The sequence below is a fragment of the Balaenoptera musculus genome, chromosome 8 (genome assembly GCF_009873245.2).
Source record: "Balaenoptera musculus isolate JJ_BM4_2016_0621 chromosome 8, mBalMus1.pri.v3, whole genome shotgun sequence".
NCBI lineage: Eukaryota > Metazoa > Chordata > Mammalia > Artiodactyla > Balaenopteridae > Balaenoptera > Balaenoptera musculus.
Genome location: NC_045792.1, coordinates 56,380,134 through 56,401,099, shown reverse-complemented (window position 1 = coordinate 56,401,099; position 20,966 = coordinate 56,380,134). Strand labels below are relative to the sequence as shown.

The window sequence follows — 20,966 nt, the reverse complement described above, 5'->3', positions numbered from 1 at the left end:
TGACATTAAAGAATGCTTAGTGGGAGTTTTGATTTACTAGGGATTTTTAAAATTTATAATGCAGAGCCTGTCTTTCTGTACCCTACCTTACACTGGTCTAGTTAGATTCTGTAGCTATAATGGAAGTAGAGTAAACCTTAACTCAGAACCCCTTTTAAGCTGTCCTTTCAAAGATGAAAATGTAGCTCACACGGCCTATCACACACCTGCTGCAATAACGCCACCAAGAGAGGTGTTCTTGGCATTTAAGTGTTAGATAAAAGCTAACATTTAAGCTTTAATAATAATAGTTTGTCTTATTTTTCTTGATCTTGCAAGGTTCTTCTAATTACATGTAGCTGGTATTATCTTTTACTGCTTTCACTCTCTTAAGTACTCCAGAAGAACTGTAACTTAGACTGGTAAGGGTAGTGGAATAATTTTCTAGTTAGAGAACGTTTACCATTGGGAAAGCTTTTAGCTGTGTCCACATCATCTTATTTTTGATGTTCTCAAGCTAATAGTCTGGGAATCACTTGGAAAATTAAGACTTCAGAAAGACTGGTAATAAGAAGTATGTTATAAGATTTGAATCATCCTTCCCCAGCCCTCTCCCTGAACCACCATCCCTTACCCAAGTTCATAAATGATTAGATAATCATTCTACATGTAGAAATTTAATGTTTTATAAAGGCAAATAATCCACTTAATCTGAATCAGACATCATCATAAAACAGAGGCAAGACAATAACATTATGGTGGCATTTTAGACTGAATGAAAAAAAATCAGTATTTAATAAGGTCATGTTAAAAAGAAAAGATAAAAAGCTGTGCTTAATTACTGTATATTTCTGATCTTTTCTTTTAAATGAGAGTGTCAAATGTTGACTTGGGTCCTCATGCTCCTTTTGTATCGGTGTTGTGAGTTTTTTTGTTTTTCGTTTTAAATCAGTTACAAAGCTTTTTTCCACATAGAAACAAATTATTCTCAGGGGCTACATCAAAAGAACCACAAATTTCTCTTAAATAAAATTCCAGAATATGCAGATATTTAGTTTTAATATAACTTCAGAAACTTGGAGAATATGGAAATTTTGAAGCTGTCAGCTTGAAGATAATGAGAAAACAGGGACTTGGAGGTAGAAAAAGGAGGTAAAGCAGAAGGCATAGTGAGTGTAGAGATTTTTTATAAGCCTTGGGAGAGAGAAGGATACCTTGGGGAACTGTTCTTTCATTCCTGTTAAGAAGGAAGGACAGGAAAATGGCTTTAAAAGCGACTGATAGCATAATGCTGTTGAGTGAAGCTAGGACAATCTCATTCTGCATAAACTGGATTGGGTTTGAAAAACACTCACCTGTGTCATTTGTGTTAAATAAACGTTAAATAGGTTTCCCCCCACCCATACTCCAAGTACCCAGGTTATCCTACACTCATTGTATAACCTGGAAAATGGAAATCCCAAGTCATAAAATCAAAAGGCACTAATACGGCGTACCCATATAATGGAATACTATTCAGCAATAAGAAGGAATGAACCACTGATACATGCTACCAGATGGATGAGCCTCAAAAAGATGCTCAGTGAAAGAAACCAGATAAAAGAGACCACATATTATATGTTTACATTTATAGAAAATGTCTAGGAATAGACAGAAGTATAGAGACAGACAATAGATTAATGGTTGATTGAGAAGGGGTGAGAATGGGGATTAACAGTAAATGGTCATGAGTGATTTTATTACAACGATGAAGATTTCTAAAACTGATTTATGGTGTGTTCCACAACCTGGTAAATGTACTAAAAATCATCGAATTATATACTTGAAATGGATGAATTATATAATATGTAAAAATATGCCTCAATAAAGTAAAAAAAATTAAGGCACTAGACATTTGGATGGAGAACTTGATAAAAAAGATGTCTCTTAGAATGCATATTTTCTGAAACAAAACAAATATATAATTATCTAGATGAATCCCTGGGGGAGGGTGATGTTTAAAAGTTTCTACTGAGCAAGCGATGGAAATTAATTCTATACAACTCATCATTACTAATTTGATGTGTAATACACTTTTTATTTAGTATACTTTATTATTTTGTTTAAATGACAGTAAAAACCTTTATAAGGGCTATAAAAAGTTAACAGGAAATTTTATTACCCTAATTCTAGTTCTTTTAAAAGATGTTTGCTTATTAATCATAGATCCCTCTACCCATGGTGTAGTGTTATGCTTACTGAGGTTACTATGTTTCTAAATTTTATGATTCTATAAATAGGTTTATATTTCTAAATATGTTTAATATTTTCTTCCTGCCATGTGTTGTAGTTAATTTTGTCTTTTTTATGCAGAAATATGCAGAGCAAAATGTGAAAGTTCTCCTTTTTCTTATTTTCTACTTTCTTCCCCAGAGATAACTAGTGTCAACAGTTTCGTGTATATCCTAGATCCTTTATATATTTACACACACACACACACACATATGTTTTAGTCTTTTTTAGTATAAATAAGATCATGATGTATATTCATTTATTCATCATATATTTATTATGTCCTTACTGTGTGCCAGGTACTAGGAATATGATGCTGAAGAAGACACCCAAGGTTCTTGACCTCAGGGAGATTTCATTCCAGTGGGGAAGATGTATAGTAAATAAGCAAAAAAAATTTAATATATATTAATAAAGCAGGGTAAGGAGAGTTAGAGGGGAGTGGAAGGGAAACTTGAGACACAAAAAGACTGTTTTCGATACAGTGATCAGGGAAAGTCTCAGAGAAGGCAACATTTGAGTTGCTACCTGAAAGAGATGAGGGAGCAAGCCAAGTAAACTTAATGAGGAAAGAGCATTCCCAGCAAAGAGAACAGCAAATGCAAAGGCCCTGCGACGGAAACAAGTTTGGCTTGTTTAAGGAACACTGTGGCTCTAACTGAGTGTACAAGTTGTGGAAGGGTGGAAGGGTGGTATGGGGATTTGGTAAGATGTGAGTTGGGAGAGATAGAGGGCCAGATCAAAGAAGGCCTAGTTGCTTGGTAAGGACCCTAAATTTATTTTAGGGTCCTTACCTTGGGAGAGAGAAGGATACCTTGGGAGATAATCATTCTACATGTAGAAATTTAATGTTTTATAAACATTAAAGGAAGCCAGTAATATGATCTGAATTATACTTTTAAAAGGTCTCTGGTTGTTGTGTGGGGAATAAACTGTAATGGGTCTAAGAATTAGGAATTGGATTTACTGTGAATAGTAGAGACCCCAAAATAGTGACTCAAATAAATTAGGAGTTTTACTTTTCTCCAGTAACAAAAAGCTGGAGGTAAGCTGTCCAGGGCTGATTATGGCAGCTCTAGGATATCAGGGGTTCAGGCTCCTTTTGTTTTTCTGTTTAGACATCTTCAAGTTTGCCTGTCTCCTTGTGATGTGGGTCAACCATCGTTGATCCTTCTGTAGAATCCCATCTAGACAGAAGGTAAGGCGGAAGGGCATATGTCAGCTGAATTGGGTCTTTTAAAGAGCCTTCTCCAAAGCCGCACCCAGTGACTTCACCTGTATTTTGTAGTTTAGTGTCACAGACTCCCTCTAGCTGCCAGGAAAGCTGGGAAGCATAGTGTTTTAGCTGGGTACATTAACTTCCTAAGTAAAATTAGGGTTCTTTTATTTATTTATTTTTATAAATTTGTTTATTTATTGTTATTTTTGGCTGCGTTGGGTCTTTGTTGCTGCGTGGGCTTTCTCTAGTTGCGGCACATGTGGGCTACTCTTCGTTGTGGTGCACAAACTTTTCATTGCGGTGGCTTCTCTTGTTGTGGAGCATGGGCTCTAGGCACGTGGGCTTCAGCAGTTGTGGCATGCAGGCTCAGCAGTTGTGGCTCGCGGGCCCTAGAGCGCAGGCTCAGTAGTTGTGGTGCACGGGCTTAGTTGCTCCGTGGCATGTGGGATCTTCCTGGACCAGCGATCGAACCCGTGTCCCTTGCATTGGTAGGCAGATTCTTAACCGCTGCACCACCAGGGAAATCCCTAGGGTTGTTTTAGTAAGAAATGAAAGAATGAATACTGGGTAGGCAGCTAGCTGTCTCTGCCTCATGGGACAAGAATGGAAATAAGACCAATTAGAATAATTTTGGAGTAAGCAATGGGTTGGGTTTAACGAGGGTTAGGATTTTACCAAAAGTATGACAGAGGGAATGATGCAGTGGACTTGAAGGTGTATACAAGGAAGTTGTTGTAGTTTTGGACCATGGTTATTTTAAGGAGGTTGTTTGAGGAAGGAATTGAGGACATGATGGACAATGAGAGTGGTAGAGTCAGTGGACTGGAAGTTTTGATGGTGCTAAAGAATTATAAAAGTAGGGTGACTAGCATATAAGTGAAGTTGGAAACCTAGAAGTCGTGGTCTAAATGTGAGAGGGTTAAATGTGAGACTGGGAGGTGGTTTAGTTGTTGAACATGACAGAGTTTAGGGTATGATTATGGGAGGAGGTAACTGAAGTAGGATGGAAGAAAAGATTTATCTAGAAGGAAGTGAAGAAACTGAGAGAATATACTGATATTGAAATCTTCAGGAATATCACTGGAGTAGCTGGGCAGAAACTTAAGTGCTAAGGTTTTCTGTGAATAAGGGGAGTTGACAGGTGACTACCTCAAAGAGGGGTTGTGGGTATTACAGTCTGATGGTAAATACTTCAAAGAAGCTAGGAATTTTGAGGAATAATATGATCTATTCTGTAGCCAGTTTTTTTTTTTTTTCCTCTAACAATATGTGCTTTTTTTATGGAGGGGCAGCAGGTGCTTTCATATAGGTACTTTTTTCATACTGAATGGTATTTCATAGTGTGGGTGAGGCATAATTCATTTAACCATCGATCATTTAAATTGTTTTCCATTTCCCCCAGTTTTGAAGAGATGTTGCACTAAACATACATGAACATATCTGAGCAAATACTGCCTTTAAGTTAGATTCCTAGAAGTGAAAGTGCAGGTCAGATTGTATATACACTTTGTATTTTGGTGGATATTCAAAAGACTTTTTTCAACTTAACTCTCTTACCAACAGTAAAAGAGAGTCCCTTTTCTTTAAATCCTTGCTAAGCCTTTATCATTATTTTTAATATTTTGCTATCTGCTGAATAAAATATCTCATTGTTTTAATTTACGTTGCCCTGGTTACCAGAGAGAAGGAGCATCTTGTGCTTACTGGCCATTTACAGGTTTTCTATGAACTGCTTTCTTACAACCTTTAGGTGTGAAAACTAGTTCCATCTTTTGGATATTTGTGATCTTGATTGCTAATGGCATGCTATTTTTTCTGTGCTTTTATAGATGTATTCTATTAAAAAGAAGTTTTCTGACATTTTACGGTGTTTTAAGTAGAAGGAGAAAATTAGCATGTGCTCAGTCCTCCATCTTGTTACATTGACTGGGGAAAGAATTTTGTTGTATTCATTCTTGAATATTTATATTCTTATTAATATTCTCTTTTTTTAAATTTAACTTTATTTATTTTTTTATGCAGCAGGTCCTTATTAGTCATCAGTTTTATACACATCAGTGTATACATGTCAATCCCAATTGCCCATCTTGTTATATTCTTGTCTGCAGTAAATATATGTTGAAATGAAAAAATAAGTTTTATGGAGAAATTATTTCAATATTGATCTCTTTATGGTTCTAATCTATATAAGATTGACTGTTAGTCATTTTGTGTTTTGAAATAATTGATTCATCCCTATAAATTCTATATATTGGTTGCATTAAGCTTATTATTTACACCATTTTTCCTTCTGCTTATACAGTTCGTTAGGTGCTTAACTTTGACCACATGGTTAAATAATAGTTGCTTTATATTAGATTTTGGAAACATATAATCCAGCATGCCCTTGTTTGTCTTCTTTGAATCATTAGACTCTGAAAGGTTAAAGTTAGGGGAAAAAAAAACAGCCTTTGCTTCTAGACTGCTTATCTCCCTTGTTTCTGTAGTGGGAAAGATGAACTACTTTTGATAATTCTGCGGATAACATGAGTGGTTTAGGCTTTCTCTGAATTGGTTTCCTGACCTATCCATTTTCTTTTTTCTCCCTCACCACTGGTTCGTTTTTGAGGAGTATTTTCTCCCCATTGCTGGCTGAATTATTCAAGTAGTAAGCATGCAGTTCTAGTCCTTAGCCAGAGCACAGAGTCATCAGATACGGTCAATGGGTTACTGAAGTGAGTAATGACTCTATAAGGCAGACATTAACTTTTCTGAAGGAGTTTTTTAAAGGTAAGTAAACTTTTAGGGCCTAATTATCTTTGAAATAATATACCTTTAAAGTTCCTTTTATTATTTTTCTGCCATACACTGTAAAATATAATGTACTTTATTAAAGCTCGAACATTTCACTTAAATCTGTTTGGCTGTACAGTGCATCATGAGCTGAATATTGAGCTGGCCTTTCCCTTATTTTTTTAATTTACTTATTTTAAAAGAAGCTTGTATTTATTAAAATATGTTCTGTTGTACCATGGAAGCAGCAGGTTGTTTGCTTATTTAAAAAATTTTTCTCCTATTAGATTGTAAAATCTTTCAAGATCGATCTGTTTGTTTAGTCTCTTTAACTCTCCACCACTTCTAATATAATATCTTGCACTTATATATTTATTACATACGGATTGAATTGTTGATCATCCAGTTTCAAAGCCCCTTCTTTTAAGAGAAATGACTTGTGTAAGGATATACAGCTGGTTCATGATAGAACTAGATGTATTTTAAGATTTCTAGAGTTCTTTTTACTACATTATTTTCTATTCTTCTTCCTCTGAAATGTTAATATGTAATCTTTGAGGAAATGCATACTTGGGTATGTGCTGATGTGCATCTTTTAGAATAAGAAATAAATACAGAATCTCATAGTACATCTTTAAGAGCAGGTAAGCTGTATGGTACTAAAAAGGAAAAACTCTCAAAAGAATGTTTTAATTTTGACTGCACGAGGGAACAACTGTTTAGTTTATAGGATGTTCAAAATCTGAAAATGTTAACGTGGTTGTTTTTTGCTATTTACAACTACCCAGACAAGGAGAAACAACTTTATCAAGTTATATGCTTTTCAAAGAAAACAACACATTTGGGAAATTCAAAGCATGATCAAATTTAATTAGAATTGCAGGTTATTCATGTTATATCTGTAATGCCCTGTTTTTCCTTGTCTCTTTCATTTATGAGAGGAGACGATCAATAGTTATAAGGTTACTACATTAGTATAATATTTTATATGGTTTAGAGACTAGTTTAAATAAAATCATTTCAGTGCTACTTGAAAGCCAAATGAGAGAATTTTCTAGAAACAGTCACAACTCTTCTGTCCCTAGTACAAAATAATACTTGTTCAAGTATCTGATTAGTGAAGCTTATAGTAAATTTAAACAGCTTTATTTTTTCTTATTTATAAAAGTAAGCAGAATTATAAAATTCTGTGAATTGTAAAAAGATAAAAAATTATAAGATTTAAAGGAGAAAGGGAAAATTACCAGTAATTCTGCCACCTAATAACTATATTTAAATGTTTATCATATTTTTTTCTAGTCAAATTATTTTATTTGGTTATAATACCAATCTCCAATAGCTTGAAATAAAAATTTCCAGTTGAACTGTATGCCACTCTCTTTTAGAACGTCCTGTTTTTCGTTAAAATAATTTCTAAACCACTCTACGTGTTCGACCTTCTGCTTAACACTCAGATGTGGGTTTTTGGAAAGGCCAGGTCACCAGCTCCATGAAGTGGCGAGTTGATCCTTGTTTTGGAAAATCCTCCAGGTATTTATCCAGAAATATATGTTCATGAAATTCTGAACCCTTATCATCAAAACCTGCTTCATTGTTAATTGGGACTCCCACAGATTCTCCTCTTTTGTCCATTGGCTCATCTCTTCGGAATCGTTCTGAAAGGACTGTTCATTGACTGCGCTAACTGCTTCGCAAATTCCACAATCCAAAGTGAAGGTGCTGTCTCTGTGTGTCAGGTGCCTCTTTAGTAACTGCCTTAAGCCCAAAAATATTAAGCCTCTTGCCTTTGAATATATTTTTCCTAAAACTTGTTCTAAGCTCAGTGGTCTTAAGATCAGGTTGAAGTTCCTGACCAACATCATCATCAGCTCCTTCATCAAACTGCATCTGATTCACTAGTCTTGTACTAACTCTAGCTGGGGCAGGCAGATCTGGCAACTTTCGTAGCTGATATGATGTTACTGAAACTAATTTTAGGTCTTTCGCCCTCTTTCTGTGCCCTTGAGTCTTCCTTGTGCTGCTGGAGCAGCTCTGACTTGGTCATCTGCTTGTCAAAAGGGAGAGTCTGCAACAGCAGATGCAGCCACCACCAACTCAGGGCTCAGGGACTCACTTCTCTTTTGGGGGCATCTTCTGGAGCTTTTTGAAGTCTGCTAGTTGTAGCCTCCACACTTCTAAGTTGTCTTCTGTTGGGCGGCTTTGTTGTTTGTACATTTACTGTGCTTTCAACTTTTCATGCCCTTGATAATATTTATCAAGTCTTTTTTCTTATTCTTCTTTACACTGTCTTGGCTGTCTCTCTCCTTGGAATCTCATGGATTGGAGCCAAATCTTATCTTTCTTGCTGTAGATCATGCTGTTAGTACCAAAATATCTTTGGATATTATTTTTTTGTTCTGACTGTTATATTCAGAGAAGGAAATAACACAAATCGCAGCTACCAATTCCTCTGGGCCTCCAGAGCACAAAGGGAGGTGGGAAAGGGGGCAAAGGGGTAGGGTCCCCCAAACACTTGGAAACATTGTGAAGAAACAAGCTGAAGTGGGAATACAATGGGGGTAGTACATCCTCTGCCAAACATGCCCCACCCCCATTACACTTAGTGAATAAGTCAGACAGAGAGAGACCAATACTGTATGATTTCACTCATATGTGGAATCTAAAAAACAAAACAAATGAACAGACATAACAAAACAGAAACAGTTATAGATACAGAGAACAAACAGGTGGTTGCCAGAGGGGAGAGGGGAGGAAAGAAATAGGTGAGGGAGCTTAAGAGGTACAGACTTACAGTTGCAGAACAAATGAGTCATGAGTATGAAATGTACAGTGTGGGGAAATATAGTCAATTACTATGTAATATCATTGTATTGTGACAGATCATAACTAGATTTATCATGGTGATCCTTTTGAGTACAGAAGTATTGAATCACTATGTTGTGTAACAGGACCTAACATAGTGTTGTAGGTCAGTTGTACTTCAAGAACAAACAAGCAAACTTACAGAAAAAGAGATCAGATTTGTGGTTACCAGAGGCAGGAGGTGGTGGGAAAGGGAATTGGATGATGACAGTCAAAAGGTATAAAGTTCCAAGTTATAAGATAAATAAGTACCAAGGAGATAAGGTACAACATGATAAATATAATTAACACTGCTGTATATGAAAGTTAAGAGAGGGACTTCCCTGGTCGCGCAGTGATTAAGAATCTGCCTGCTAATGCAGGGGACACGGGTTTGAGCCCTGGTCCAGGAAGATCCCACATGCCACGGAGCAACTAAGTCCATGTGCCACAACTACTGAGCCTGTGCCCTAGAGCCCACGAGCCACAACTACTGAAGACCGCGTGCCTAGAGCCTGTGCTCCACACAGGAGAAGCCACGACAATGGGAAGACTGTGCACCGCAACAAAGAGTAGCCCCTACTCACTGCAACTAGAAAAAGCCCGCATGCAGCAACGAAGACCCAATGCCCCCCAAAATAAGTAAATTAATTAATTTTTTAAAAAAAGAAGAAAGTTAAGAGTAAATCCTGAGTTCTCATCACAAGGAAAAAAATTTTTCTTCTTTAATGTTGTATCTGTATGAGATGATGGATGTTCTCTACACTTACTGTGGTCATCATTTCATGATGTATGTAAGTCAAATCATTATGCTACACTTTGAACTTGTACAGTGCTGTCAATTGAGATACAATGTCAATTGTATGTCAATAAAACTGGAAGGAAAAATGTTTATCATAAACTTAAGCTTAAGACTTTTTACAAAATAGATTTAGGATCACACTTTACATGCTATTTTTACTGACCGTTTTATTTAACATATCATATGAAGCTTTCCATATCAGTGTATTTCGATCCATGCCAACATTTTTAATGGCGATATAAAATAACAGAAAATATCATTGTGATATATTACATGCGTGCCAATATTTTACTTAAAGCCAAACCATTCAAGAATCAGAAATCACTTTTAAAAATATGATATTAAAAACGATTCCACAAGATAATTTGTAAAATTTCCCATCTCTATCCAAATCTGTGTAAAAATTCACTGGTAATCTGCTTTGAGTAAAATTGCAAGCTTGGTTTTATTTTTCTGGATTCAGATGAGAGTTTAAAACCTCCTTTTGCTGTTTACATCTGAGAGTCAACTTTTTGTTTGTTTATCTCAAACTTTAAAAAAAAATTGCAGGTGCTCAGTAAATCACAATACAAATGATGTGTTATTTTGCCCTTAGCTGTGAGAGGCAGTTTATTAAAGTGCTTAAGAGCCATCTGTCTAAGTTCAAATCCTGACTCTCCATGTGAATTTGGGCAAGTTAGTTCATCTCTCCACTTCTTAGTTTCCTGGTCTGTAAAATGGACCCCATAGTACCTAGCTTATAGGGTTATCGTGAAATAGTGCCTGGCACATAGTAATCAATATATAAGAATTATTATTATTCTTTAAAATTTGGAATTTAAAAAAATCTAGCACAAAGTAACCCCCCTCCATTACTGACATTTTTTAATTTGTTCATTTGAGTGAGAAGTGGCTGACTGTCAAAAAGTCATGGTTGGAAGCTGGAAAGTTAGTGGTATGAACCATAAATGATTCCCAGTTTTCTTTAACTTTGGACAGTGAAGACCTGTCTTTGCCTTTTCATAATCAATGACTTAGAGCTCTTACTTTATACTTCTTGTGAGTGCACGCCCCTTCATTTAGCCTTTTAGCTTGGCAACTAAACATATGACTTAGTATCTGCTGGTTCCATTTATGTATAAACTTTAACACTTAAAATTAATTTTATATGCATTTCTGTAGAGCACATGTAATAATTTAAAACCTATATTGAAGTAATTTAAAACACTTTATTACATAAAGGAGAAAATTTGTAAAATGTTATATTGGCATAAATATTTACATATACTTTATTCTAAACATAACATTTAAATTGAAAGGTGTTTAAGAATTTAAAGTGAAGAGAGCATAGTGTCATCAGTGTGATTTTGTTAAAATTAAGTAAGAATCATAAGAGCAAATAGTTGCTTTGGTGCTATTTATGTGATTGTTCAAGTAGAAGTCATGGCTTTTGCCTTGTATGCAAGATTTGCTATGATTTCTTGATTCTGTGAGATGGAAGCGTCAAGTAGTCCTTACTTACCCCGAACACTTTCTTTTTGTGGGTAGCATCAGCAATAGTCACCAATTAGACCCTGTATAAGTGGTAACTGTTAGTATCAAATGAGAGCCTAGGAACCAGATGGAAGATGCAAAGCATTGATCACTATAGATACCAAAGTAAATTGAAATGTTCTGACATTAATTTGAATATCTAACAAGTTCATCATGGTCTGGAGCAGTGTTTCTGAAGCAGTGGTCCCCAACTTTATCAGCTTATAATATATACTCTTTTCATAACCCCCTTAACAATTTAAAATATTGTTAATGTCTTCTATTAAAGAATAAGCCCTAGATAAGCAACAAAAATGTATTCAACCTATTTATTGAGGTATTTAGTGGGTAGAACCTTATGGACTGTAAGTATATGATTTGTTAGATTGTTAAAAATATATTGAAAATTAAAGATTTCCATCGCTACCTTTGTGAATCCTCTTAAGGGTCTGGGGTCCCAGTTTGAGAACCTTTGGCCCAGAGATAACTAGAAAATGTAAGAAATGAGTTATATATGTATAACTCATATAATTTACTGTATGTTTTTATATATAATCATATTTTATAGGAAAAATCTGTTAGTTGTGTGTTAGGGGAAAGATTAAGGAAACACCATGAGGCTAGAAGGTCCTACAACTCTCACAAATTATTTCTGTAGTCTACTATCATAGGATGGTGGACCATTTTACCAATTTAGATATGAAAATGAGAAAATTATGGATGCATGAGCCTCTAATCTTTAAAGTGCCATTGGGATTACTGTGCTGGTGTCATCTGTGGGCAGTGCGGCGCTGTACGCGTGAGGGGTGGGTAGTGTAGGTGTTCATGGCGACTCTCAGGGCTCTGCACTTTGTGTTCCAAGTGGGAAACCGCTTCCAGATGGTGTGTTTCTATTGTGATGTCCTGGGGATGAAGGCCTTATGATGGGAAATGGAGTAAATCAGTGATAAAATTTGGACCTGAGGATGATCATTTTGTTGCAGAACTGACTTAACAGTTATGGCATCGAAGACTGTAGCTTGGCAATGACTTCATGGGTATCACGCTTGCTTCTAGCCAGGCTGTCTGCAAAGCCAGGAAGCTGGAGTGGCCACTCAATGAAGTTGCAGTAGGTGTTTTTGAAACCAAAGCCCCCAGAGGATATAAGTTCTATTTGCAGAACCGCAGTCCACCTCAGTCAGATCCTGTATTAAAAGTAACTCTAGCGGTTTCTGATCTTCAGAAGTCCTTGAACTACTGGTCTAATCTGCTGGGAATGAAAATGTATGAAAAAGATGAAAAGAAGCAGAGAGTTTTGCTGGGCTATGCTGATAACCAGTGTAAGCTGGAGCTACAGGGCATCCAGGGGGCAGTTGATCATGCAGCAGCTTTTGGACGAATTGCCTTTTCTTGCCCCCAGAAAGAGTTGTCAGACTTAGAAGACTTGATAAAAAGGGAGAACCAGAAGATTCTGACACTCCTCGTGAGTCTGGACATTCCAGGGAAAGCAACAGTGCAAGTGATCATTCTGACTGACCCTGATGGACATGAAATTTGCTTTGTGGGGGATGAAGCATTTCGAGAACTCTCGAAGATGGATCCAGACGGAAGCAAATTATTGGCTGATGCAATGGCAGAAGTAAAAAGAGATGAATGGTTTGCTCCACAAAATAAACCAAAGGCTTCAGGTTAACTGAAGACATCACGTGGAACAAGCATTAGTGATTCCTGTCGAACACCTGTGAGGCCTGATGTGTGATAAATGCTCTCACAACTTGATGGTTTCCTATACAGGCAAAGAGGCTGGGGTGGTGAAGATTTGTGTATTTTAACCTTTGAGAGCTCTGATATATTTTAGAGAGAAAATCCTATCATTATCAGTCCATTTAGAGGAGAACTCTTGCTGTCATCTGCGCTGTCACTGTAAGGCCACATTCTGTGTGTGACTGTGTTAGATAAGTCATAAATTCTTCTCCAGCCTGGGACAGCTATATGGAACATTATCTTTGGTTGGGGATGGAGGGAATTTTGATAAGCATGTAGATTTAATGAGAACAATTAAATCCAAATTTAAAAAAAAATGCCGTTGAGCAGCACTCTTCCCACGAGCCCTGTGTTCATAGCACTGTCGGGTTGGTTACCTTTTATTGTGGAATTGAGAGAAGCTCCCCAAAGCATGGGGACTGGTAGAGTCACCAAAATAGGTATAGTTTGTATTGTAGAGAATATTTGTTGGAAGACCTTTTAAAAATTGATTAGTCCAATCACATCTTTCATCTCAATCACATTCTTACAGAATATAAGCACCATGCAAACAACTTTGTCATTTTTGATCAGGGCTGTATCCTCAGCACTAAAAGCAATGCCTAACACATAGACTCTAGTGCTCTGTAAATATTTGTGGAATTAAACTTATTGAATACAGGCCCTATGTCCAGAACTAAAGTGGGAGGGGGGAAATCAAGGATGAATAGCAATGGTTCCAGGTTGAAAGAAGCTCATAGTGTCTGAGGGAAGGAAAATTTGAAAACAAGCAACTGGACACAAGCAATTTGTGTTAAAAATCCATGATAGAAAGAAGTATGTTCTGGATGTTATGAAATGTATTTTAAAATATTTCATTTGAAACAGTGTGGTGTACATGTGTTTTACTTTAAACTCTAAGGATGGCTAGTTAACATTGAAGTACTAACAGGGAATACATACTCTGGAGTAGTAACTTAGCATTTGAGAGACTACAATCAGAACTTTCTCTGCATAGGCTCCTATAAGCCCTTCAATTATTTCTATAATCACCCAGCATCTGAGGTTTTTTAACTTGCACAATGCATGTTATAAATGATTTCTAAATTTTTAATTTGTGTAATATTTAAACAAATATTTAAAAAGAACAAGAAAATGAACAATAAAACCCCTGTCTACCCATCACTCAGATTCTACAATTATGAAGATAAATAATTTTTCGTGGTGAAATGAATATTATTCCAAGACATATGGATTAGCTACAAATATTCTATAGGCATCTCCACCCTTGCATGAACAGGATTTAAGAATCTAGTGAGCTCAACCGTCTATTCCTTTGATGGCGCCTTGCCCTATGGCTAGGAATTCTGTTTGCCCCTGTGTTTAGCTGTTAGACATTCAACTACCTGATTCTAATCAGAAGACTAGTTGAAGCCTCCTACTAGGATATTGCCTTGAGTAAACCTGTCATACAGATTGTTTATTGTAGTATCTAAAAGGATAGAAAGCTAGCTGGAACTTCATGATACTTATATAATAGGTTGTGCTGTAAAATATATATGGCATAAAATTTGCCATTTTAACCGCTTTAAGTGTACAATTCAGCGGCCTTAAGTACATTCACAGTGTTGTGCAATCATCACTGCTTTCTTTTTCCAAAATATTTTGATTACTCCAAACAGAAACTGGGTACCCATTAATATCTCCCCATTCTACCATCACCCCAGGCCCTAGTAACCTCTAACCTTCTTTCTACAAATTTGCCTATTCTAGATATGTAAGTGGAATCATATCATATTTGTCCTTTTGTGACCTGGCTTATTTCACTCAGCATAATGTTTTCAAGGTTCATTCACATTGTAACATGTTTTAGTACTACATTCCTTTTTTTGGCTGGATATCCCATTGTATGCATATATCACATTTTGTTGATCCTTTCATCTCCTTCCCACTTTTTGGCTCTTGTGAATAATGCTGCAATAAACATTGGAATACAAGTATCTGTTTGACTCCTGGTTTTATTTTGGGTATGTAATTAGGAGTGGAATTGCCGGGTCATGGGAATAATTGAATGTTTAATTTTTTGCGAAATCATCATACTGTTTTCTACAGCAGCTGCACCGTTTTACATTCCTACTAGCAATGTATGAGGGCTCCAATTACTCCATGTTCTTGTTAGCACTTGTTACTTTCTGATTTTTAAAAAAATAATCATTCTAGTGGGTATCTCATTAGGTTTTGATTTGCATTTCCCTAATGAATAATGATGTTGAGCCTTTTTTCATGTGCTTATTGACCATTTTATATCTCTTCTTTGGAGAAATGTCTATTCAAGTCTTTTGCTTAGTTTTTTTTGTTTTTTTTTGTTTTTGTTTTTTTAATGTACATCCTAGTTTTTTTCTTTTTTTTTTTTAAACTTTGGGTTTGTTTATTTATTTATTTATTTATGGCTGTGTTTGGTCTTCGTTTCTGTGCGAGGGCTTTCTCTAGTTGCGGCAAGTGGGGGCCACTCTTCATCGCGGTGCGCGGGCCTCTCACTATCGCGGCCTCTCGTTGCGGAGCACAGGCTCCAGACGCGCAGGCTCAGTAATTGTGGCTCACGGGCCTAGTTGCTCCGCGGCATGTGGAATCTTCCCAGACCAGGGCTCGAACCCGTGTCCCCTGCATTGGCAGGCAGATTCTCAACCACTGTGCCACCAGGGAAGCCCTTTTGCTTAGTTTTGAATTGGGTTGTTTGTCTTTTGGTTGTTGAGTTGTAAGAGTTTTTTATGTATTCTGAATATTAAATCCTTATCAGATACATGATTTGCAAATATTTTCTCCCACTCTATAGGTTGTCTTTTCACTTTTTTGATAGTGTCCTTTGCACAAGAGTTTTAAATTTTGATGAAGTCCAATTAACCTGTTTGTTCTTTTTGGCATAAGTTGTTTATGCTTTTCTATTTGGCTTTTTCACTCAGCATAATTATTTTGAGATTCATTCACTTGTTATATGTATAAATAGTTTATTCTTTTTCATTGCAGAGTACTATTTCATTGTATAGATATGTCACCATTTATTTATCTATTTGCCTGTTAATAGACATTTGGGTTGTTTCCAGTTCTTGGCTGTTACAAATAAAGCTACTGTGAACATTCACATGCAAGTCTTTGTATAGAATAACATTTTTTTTCTCTTAGGTAAATACTTAGGCATGAGATGGCTGGATCATATGGTAGGTGTGTGTGCTTTTTTAAGAAACTGCCAAACTTTTCCAAAGTGGTTTTACCATTTTAATTCCTACCAGTAGAGTATGAAAGTTCTGGTTTCTCTCAATCTTTGTCAACGTTTGCTGTGGTCAGTCTTTTTAATTTTATCAATTCTAATTGGTGTGTAGTGGTATCTCATTGTGGTTTTAATTTGTATTTCCCTGATGACCAGTGATGTTGAGCATCTTTTCATGTGTTTATTTGTATTTTCTTGCTGTTGAATTTTGAAAGATCTTCAGATACAAGTCTTAACAGGTATATGCTTTGCAAATATTTTTCTCCCAGTGTGTGTCAGTCTTTTCATTTTCTTAGAGCCTTTTGATGGCTTTAACTTTTGAAGTTTTTAACTTTCAAAAAATACAGTTTAGGGCTTCCCTGGTGGTGCAGTGGTTAAGAATCCGCCTGTCAATGTAGGGGACACGGGTTCGAGGCCTGGTCTGGGAAGATCCCACATGCCGCAGAGCAGTTGAGCCCGTGGGCCACAACTACTGAGCCTGCGCTCTAGAGCCCACGTGCCACAACTCCTGAAGCCCGTGCGCCTAGAGCCCATGCTCTGCAACAAGAGAAGCCACTGCAATGAGAAGCCCACTCACCACAACGAAAGTAGCCCCCGCTTGCTGCAACTAGAGAAAGCCGCGCACAGCAACAAAGAACCAAAGCAGCCAAAAATAAATAAATAAATATATATATTTATTTTAAAAAAATACAGTTTATACATTTTTTTTCCTTTGTGGATTTTGCTTTTGGTGTTATATCCAGGAATTCTTTTCCCAGCCCAAAGTCACAAAGATTGGGATCGCATTGAGTCTATAGATCAATCTGGGGAGAACTGACATCTCAATAATTGAGTCTTCATATCCGTCAACATGGTATTCTTCTATTTATTTAGGTCTTCTTTAGTTTCTCTTGGCAGTGTTTTGTGGTTTTCACTTTCCAGATATTTTGTCAGATTTATCTTAAGTATTTCACATTTTTGGATATTACTGTAAGTATTATAATTCTTGCGAGTATATAAAAATACTGTTGGTTTTTATATTTTGATATTTTATCCTACAACTGTGCTAAACTCATTTAGTAGTTTTAGTAGCTTTTTTGTAGATTCTAGTGGATTTTCTACATGGAGGATCATGTTGTCTGTGAATAATGACTGTTATTATTGGAGGACTTTACTTGCAGATTTTAAAATGATAGTCATCAAGACACTATGGTGTCGGCATAAGGAAAAGACATATAATAAATGGAATAGAGTATAGTCCTGGAATAGACCCACTCATATATAGTCAGTTGATGTTCACAAAGGCACAAAAGTAATTCAGTGGCAAAAGAACAGTCTTTTCAACAATGGTGCTGGAACAAACTGAATATCCTATGAATAAGTAAAAGCCAATCTTGATCTCTCCTTTATACCATATACAAACATTAATTCAAAATGCATCATAGACTAAATGTAAAAGCTAAAACTATGCAGAAGAAAACAGAAGAAAAAATTATTGACCTTGGGGTAGGCAAAGATTTACTAGACAAGAACCCAAAAAATCCTAATCACAGAAGAAAAAAATGATAATTGAATTTTATTAAAGTTAAAAACCTCCACTCATTTAAGAAATAGGCAAAGCAAAGACCGGGAGAAGATATTCTCAAAATGTGTATCTAACAGTGGACTTTTATCCAGAATTTATAAAAAAAACTCATGCACCTAATAATAAGGTTAAAAAAATAGGATAAAAGGTTTTATTGAAAATAGACACTTCACAAAAGAAGACATGCTACTAAACATATGAAAAGATGCTCAACATAATTAACCAGCAGGGAAATGCTCATTAAAATCACATATAGGATATCCCCTACATCCTCTGGAATAGCTAAAATTAAAAGGCTAAGAATTCCACGTGTCCAGATGAGTATGAGAATGTAAATAAGCTGGAACTCTCATGCATTGTTAGTGGGAATATAATCCTCCCTCGGTATTTGTCGGGGAATGGTTCCAGAAACTCCGTGGATACCAAGATCCATGGATGCCCAAGTCCCTTATATAAAATCGCAGAGTACAGTTGGCCTTTGGTATCTGTGGGCTTGGTGTACATGGGTTCTACCAAAGACAGATTGATTTTTGATTTTTCATCTGTGGTTGGTTAAATCCACTGGTGGTGGAACCCACGGATGTGGAGGGCTGACTGTGTAAAATGGTATAACCTCCACGGGAAACATTTTGGCAGTTTATAAATTTAAACATATACTTACTACTTGACCCAGCAATTCCACTTGTAGCTGTTTAGACAAGCAAAATAAAAACATCTGTTCACAAAAAGACATGAATGTTCATAACAGCTTTATAACAGCCCCAAACTGAATACAACCCAAATGTACAATACTTGAATGGATAAACAAATTGTGGTATATTCATACAATGGAATATAACTCATCCATAAAAGGAATATAATATAATAAACTTAGTAATATGGATGAATATCAAAAATATGCTGTGAATGAATCCTGACATAAAGGAATATATGCTGTATGATTTTATTTTTTTAATTTTTTAAATTTTTAAAATTTTATTTATTTATTTATTTTTGGCTGTGTTGGGTCTTCGTTTCTGTGCGAGGGCTTTCTCTAGTTGTGGCAAGCGGGGACCACTCTTCATCGCGGTGCGCGGGCCTCTCGCTATCGCGGCCTCTCGTTGCGGAGCACAGGCTCCAGTTGCGCAGGCTCAGTAGTTGTGGCTGACGGGCCTAGTTGCTCCGCGGCATGTGGGATCCTCCCAGACCAGGGCTCGAACCCGTGTTCCCTGCATTGGCAGGCAGATTCTCAACCACTGCGCCACCAGGGAAGCCCCTGTATGATTTTATAACAGGTAAAACTAATCTGTAGTCATAGTTATAAGGTTAAGGGTTGCTTAGGGCTGAGTAGCATGGGAGATTGATTACTAGTGGGTTTTTTTTTGTCGTTTGTCTTTGTTTTTGTTTTTGTCTGTGCTGCAAGGCTTGTGGGATCTTAGTTTCCTGACCAGGAATCGAACCTGGGCCCTCGGCAGTGAAAGCACGGAGTCCTAGCCACTGGACCGCCAAGGAATTCCCACTAGTGGGTTTGAAGGGACTTTTTTGGGTGGTAAAAAATGTTCTATATCTTGATTAGGGATACAGTTACATGGATATATACATTTGTCAAAATTCATCGAGCTGTGCATTCCATGTGATCATTTTATCATATGTAGATTATGCCTTAACATAGTTGATTTTTTAAAAATCAGTTCAAAGTGGATTGTAGATCTAAATGTGAAAGGTCAAATAATAAGCTCCTTAAAGATACCACGAGAGAATTTCTGAAATGGGATATAAAAAACACTAATGTTAAATTAAACTATTAAAACCTGGAGCATCTTGTCTTTAAAAGGCACTAACAAGAGAGTGAAAAAGGCAAGCTACCGTGAGAGGGGGAAAAAAAGTGTGTGTGTGTGTGTGTGTGTGTATGGGTGTATGTATGTATCTTGTAGGTATATTTTTTTTCTTGAAAATTGCCTCATATTCAAAAAATATAAATAACTCCTACAGATTACTAGGGAAAATCCCAAATATTTTAAAGGAGAAAGGGCAACAATGTGAATAGGCACATCATAAAAGAGAATTTCCAAATAGTCAATAAAGACATGAAAAACTGCTCTAGATCTTTAGTCATCAGAGAAATGCAAATTGAAGTCATAATACGGTATCAATATATATGAACTGAAATGGCTAAAATAGACAATACTGAGTGTTAACAAGGTTGAGAGCAACTGTCATTCTGCTACATTGCAGGTTGGGGTGGGAGTATAATTTGTACAACCAATTTGGGGAAACTATGGCAGTGTACCCGTGCGTTATGACTAAACAGCTTCTCTTTTAGAATATACCTCACAGAACGGTATGTGTATCAGGATACATATTCAAGAATGTTCATAGCAGTTTATTTGTAAATAGCTATAAATTAATAACTACACAAATATCCATTAACAATAGAATTGTTAAGTTGTTTTGTAGTCAAACAATGGAATACTATAAAACAATGAGAAAGAACAACCTACTACATGCAACTACATGGATGAATCTCACAAATGGCATGTTGACTGAAGCAAGACAGATTCAATACATATATAAGATTCCACTTATATAAATTTCAGAAATAGGTGAAATGATTCTTTTTGGTGTGGGAAACGGGGATCATAGTTACTTTGGGGTGAGGAATAGGCACAAGGGGTACTGGTAATATATTGTTTCTTGATCTGGGTGGTAGTTACATGGATGTGCTTATTTTGTATAATTTGTCATTTATGATTTGTACATTATGTATAATGCTTTGATTTTTAAAAGTTTATTTTGGGGAATTCACTGGCGGTCCAGTGGTTGAGACTCTGCGCTTCCACTGCAGGGGTTCGATCTCTGGTCAGGGAACAAAGATCCCGCATGCCACGTGGCCTGGCCAAAAAAAAAAGTTTATTTTTAAAAATTAATGATGACAAAGTAAAGATATTTTGAGGAAAAAAATTACATTGTACTCTTGATAGTGTGGCTGAGAATGAGATTACCGTACAGAAGTCAATAGTTTTTCTTTAATAATTAGCAT

General features: G+C 36.3%; 1 protein-coding gene and 2 pseudogenes across 1 annotated transcript in view; 2 read left to right on the top strand and 1 right to left on the bottom strand.

Annotated features, from left to right (window-relative positions):
- Positions 1-20,966, top strand: part of RNF169 (ring finger protein 169) — an 86,631-nt gene that overhangs the window by 31,091 nt on the left and 34,574 nt on the right. The gene's annotated exons all lie outside the window — the stretch shown is intronic.
- LOC118898971 lies at positions 7,546-10,101 on the bottom strand (annotated as a pseudogene).
- LOC118899703 lies at positions 12,222-14,696 on the top strand (annotated as a pseudogene).